We start from the raw sequence: 5496 nt of genomic DNA, 5'->3' as shown, positions 1-5496 counted from the left end.
GATGCAAACCAGGATTTTCCCAAAGGGCTAGTCACAAGAGCCATTTCATTCTGCGTTTTTACTGTTGATTTAATGGGAATTACCTAGTCATAATGAAAATATCTCAAAACACATTACATAGATGCTTCTATACAGTGATCTCAACAAACAGTAGTCATTTGGTTTCAGAAGGAGTTTGGTAAATGAAAACACCATTCCCTTAATTATGTAACTTAAATGACTTCTAAACCCAAAACACCAGTTGCTTCTGCGCTGACTAAATAAAATGTATTGAGTTTTACAAACAAAGGACACATCACTAACAGCGTATTAGATTATCAAACATACTTGAATTTTCAAACTGTTGGCGTTGTTTTGCTCTTTTCAGTTCAGGTGATGATAACCAGTGAAGTTATTTTCTCTTTTGTTTAAAGTCAGTGTCATTTTCAAGTTTCCAATCAGTCTTTCTTTCCAAAACCTAAATGGAAGCTCAAAATCAGATCACCATTGCCACTCAAACCCTCCACTGGTGATTACAAAATATCGGGGTATTGGGTAATCATGTTTGGTGATCTGGGCAATGTAAACAGGCTTTCATTGTTTGAGCATCTCATTTGAACTTTGTAACCATGACACAGTTCACAACTGTATACAGGGAAACAGATGAACATGTACTCTATGTGTACCAGTCAGGAATCTATACATTTTTGTCTTAAAATTAATTTTGTTAGACCCTCCTTGCCACTCCATGCTGTAATATTTGTACCCTCTGTAGTAGGAAGGTATCCCAGCAAACACATTTATTTTTGAGTGAATTTTTGTATCTCTCCATTTATGAGAAGGACAAAACGTTTTTCTTGAAATAAGAACATTTATTAGCAGATCTCCCTGTTTGTTTTCTCTGTTGCTCATATTTTCTTGATATATAAATGTGTCATATACTAATGAGGGATCCCATTCTTAAATCTTAGCAACATGTCACTGCCCAGAGCACCGGCACATAACGGACTTAAAATCAAATTGGGTCACTTGGGTGCGTTAATATTTTCATAGTTCTGGGGTTGAGGTGGAGACCTCTAAACTCTTCAAAGACTCTTTGAGGGCAGCCCCTTAGATCACAGGCCTCTAACCATCACTTATCTTAGGGCAAGAACCCACCTTCATCTCCCTGCAGACCAGGGCTTTAAGGCTGCAGTTGTGCTTCTGTATACTTTTACTATCTCCATCAGGTCTGAGCTTAGTTCAGCATCTGTAGTTTTCTCTCAAAAGCAATGACAGAATTGGCCAGCAAGCAGCCAGCTTTCACAAAGCACAGTATCACTTATTTTAGGTCAAAAGCTTTACAGAAAGTACATATACTAATAAAACTACTAATAGTCACATGCATATTAAGCATGCTAGGTATTGCCCATGATCCACATGGGGTCTGCTACTCACATTTTTCAGTTCTTTGTACATCAGTTCTGAAGTCCAGCGAGACTGATGTTCTGTCCGTTATCAAGCTGGTGGTCACTTTAATCCCATTTTCAGTTCATTGTTTGGAAGTCATCTTCCACTAGGACAAACTCAGGGATAAGGTTTTTCCCAGGTAACATGCATAAGGATATGTATTTAACCCCCATATAGTAATTTTGACTCCCCTTTTCCCAAGGGGTGTCAAACATATGGCTGGATCTGGCCTGTGGAGCCTCTTTGGCCCACCAGGCTATCCGTGGGCTATCAGTCCACTGGACATGGTGGGGGGTGGCCTGCCACAGAATGCAGGGACATTTGAACCTGCTGGCCATGGCCATTGATGGCAGATGCACAGTTCCTGGAGCAGCACCGGCTCCTGCTGTGTCGATTATGGCAGTGTGATCAGCTGCCACCGTAGTAAGGATTGCTTTTGTGCTCCCCAACAAAGACAGTGCCTGGGGCTGCTGTTCTGGTCACCCTGCCTCAGTTACACTACCAGTCAGTGGTATAGATTATGGTCATCCTGGAGCATCCCTTTTACCTCCCTCACCAAAGTATTGGACCAACTAAGGACACATTCTGAATTTTACAGTGAGGCCCAGGAAAGCTGAGGCAAGACTTTGAGAGTTTGGAATAAGACATGCAGACCTGGTAAAGGAATTTGTGTACCTAGTTCCTATTCTCTCAACTATACTGTTGGTCCAATAAAAGACTTTTAAAAAAAAACCAACAAAAATGCTTCTCCCATATTTAATGGACTATCATAGCAGCAGCAACACACAAACTCTACTACAGTTCCTGTGTGTTATATATCCACAGGATGAGTTGGTCTTTGACTTAGAGGCTGTCTCTCTCAGAGAGATTACAGCTCCTAGCACTCTAGGTTTGAAAGAGGAAAACTGTTGGCTTCACTAACCCAAGATTAGACACCAACTTCTGCTTTTTATCATGGTGTTGTCAGCAAATTCAAAGAGTTTGAGTCTTTTGTTGGAAACTTTGGGAACCCAACATACAGGATCCATTCAACTATTAGCTCGTGTTTTCTGCTTGCCCTTGAAAGACAGATTTTTTCCTTTAGTCAGAATTCCCTATGCTCATGAAGCAAATCAGTGTTGGGAACAAGGATCCCATATTCATAAATGCTGATCTAGGACCTGATTCTGAAACCTAGCCTGCAGTTTTGTCAGGGCAAATGAGTACTTAAAAATGCAGGGCTAGCTCATCCACCATTTACCTGCTGAAGCTCCGTTGATTTGAATTCAGTTAAATTGATTCATAGATTCATAGATGCTAGGGTTGGAAGGGACCTCAATAGGTCATCGAGTCCGACCCCCTGCCCCTGGCAGGGGGGAAAAGGGTCACCAAATGGGAGCCCATTCCAGACCTTGGCCACTCGAACTGTGAAGAAGTTCTTCCTAATGTCTAGTCTAAATCTGCTGTCTGCTAGCTTGTGGCCATTATTTCCTGTAACCCCCGGGGGTGCCTTGGTGAATAAAACCTCACCAATTCCCTTTTGTGCCCCCGTGATGAACTTATAGGCAACCACAAGGTCGCCTCTCAACCTTCTCTTGCGGAGGCTGAAGAGGTCCAGGTGCCCCAGTCTCTCCTCATAGGGCTTGGCCTGCAAGCCCTTAACCATACGAGTGGCCCTTCTCTGGACCCTCTCCAGGTTATCCGCATCCCTCTTGAAGTGCGGCGCCCAAAATTGAACGCAGTACTCCAACTGTGGTCTGACCAGCGCCCGATAGAGGGGAAGTATCACCTCCTTGGAACTGTTTGTCATGCATCTGCTGATGCACGATAAAGTGCCATTGGCTTTTCTGATGGCTTCGTCACACTGCCGACTCATGTTCATCTTGGAGTCCACTAGGACTCCAAGATCCCTTTCCACTTCCGTGCCACTAAATGTCTTGATGCTAAATGTCTTGTCTGTAAATGCCTCTGCTGACTCCCACAGTTAGTTGAGTGTGCATTTATTTAAGGGGAAATTCACGCCCATCACCCCAGAAGCAGGATTTTAAAGTCAGTCCCTCTACGAAATCTCACATAGCATGTACCTCAGTACACAAAGAGATTATATATTAGTGATCATATTTAATGATGCAGATGCATTTTTGTGACACAAGTGTGAAAACACTCATATTGATAATTATAACTGTTGGCAAATCAAATGCTTGAATATCATGAGCTGGGCCCTCAAAATCATGAGATTGGGTTGAAACTATTGAGGTTTTTTAAAAAGTAGGGTATTTTATTTGGTGGGGTTTTTTTGTTTTGAACCTTGAGAATTCTGAGTCACATTTTCAAGTTTTTCCTCTGCTGCCATGTGAAATAATACTTAAATTTAAAAAATGAAAATAGGCACAATCCTATTCAGTTTGTCTTACTGCATGAACAATTGCAGTTTTCATGAAAAGAGAATTTTTGAAAAGAGACTTTTTTGATGGAAATTTCCAGTCCAGCTCTGCAAAAAAACTCCATGGAAAAGTAGGCTATATGAGGTGTAAAAATGACAGTTAACACCCCTCAGATGATTTGCAAGGTGGGCCTGTTTCATTTATATTCTCTTTTCTGTATCATATTTAATTCTATTATACAACATCAAGCAGCTTGTTAAGTTCTTACTTTCATTTTCTTGGAAATTACTTCTTCCAAAGACAGACAGATCCACCCCATATGGTATGAGACAGCAAACAAGGAAAGCACTGTGTTTCAAAATAAACGCCAGACAGAAGTTGTCAGAGTGGAAAATATTAGATCATGGACTTTAAACACAGCTAAGCTCTATTTTTTGGGAATTCCACTCAGCTGAACACCTAGGAGAAGATTCATTTTTATGCCTAAATGTAAAGTAGGCGGTTTTCAAAGTTATGCAATTATCAATGCTGCTTTCTCATCTGTTTCCTTTACTGAAACATCTTCTGCGTCATGGAAGGCAGCATTTCATTATATTTTCTGTACAGGACTCAGAGGCTCTATATGGTTTGGGAGTCTTTGGTTTCTACCCAACCTGTGTCTTCGAACAACTCAAAGAAATTTATGCTTCAGGGTCAGAAATACTCCACAGACAGGTGACAGTTCTAAGATTTTGGGACCAAGATTTTCAGAAGTGACTCTGGATGTTGCCCAAATTTAGAGGTTTTAAAAAGGTGTGATATTCATAGAATGAGTGAAGAGCGCTCTCTGAAAACCAGCTATAGTGTAGTGGAGAGGGGGCTAGAATAGGAATTAGGAGACCTGGATTCAAGATGCTCCTCTGTCACTGTATGACCTTGGACTAGCTGGTTCTCTTTCTGGACTTCTGTTTCCCTTTCTACCTTTTGTCCATCTTGCCTATTTAGACTGCAAGCCCTTTCTGTATCTCACTATCTGAATGTACAGGGCCTGGTACAATGAGGGCATGGTGTTAGTTGAGACCTGTAGGAATTACTGTAAGAACACGAATGCCAACGAACTACAGTACCTTGAATTCCTATCTGCTTTTGAAAATCTGAAACCAGGATTATTTTACACAGAATACTTGTTAATAACTTTCATTCAGAAAGCATCTATACAGTGAAACCAGCACCTATTACCTATGAATTCATTTATAATTTACACATTTTATTTTATAGTAGCAGCTGGAAGGGTCCAGCTGTTTTAATCTTATGTTCGGTTTCCACTTTAAGTGGCAGGAATTGTTATTGCTTAGCTGAGTAGCACAAACAATACAACTCGAATACAAAGGGCAGCATTGCTTCTGAGATGTGTAAATGTAAATGAGAGAAGGGCACAATATTTATTAAGCCGGCAGCCAGGTATGCAGTCATGAAAGAACTGCCTACTAGGCTGCATTGGCAGGGACCAATGTTATGTTAATATTTTGTGTAATATAATAGTAATGCTCAATACATAGCTTTGAAGGGATGCCCACACAGTAACTATTCAAACCTCATGACAAACAGGTCCCATAGATATTGTTCCCATTTTACATAATAAAGATACAGAGTCCCAGCATAATCTGCTCAAGACCACTGAGCAAGGAGTTCCCATCATTGGCCTGGAAGTTCTCTCTTTAGGATT

This window comes from Alligator sinensis, unplaced genomic scaffold (genome assembly GCF_000455745.1).
Source record: "Alligator sinensis unplaced genomic scaffold, ASM45574v1 scaffold118_1, whole genome shotgun sequence".
NCBI lineage: Eukaryota > Metazoa > Chordata > Crocodylia > Alligatoridae > Alligator > Alligator sinensis.
This window is presented reverse-complemented; position numbering follows the sequence as displayed.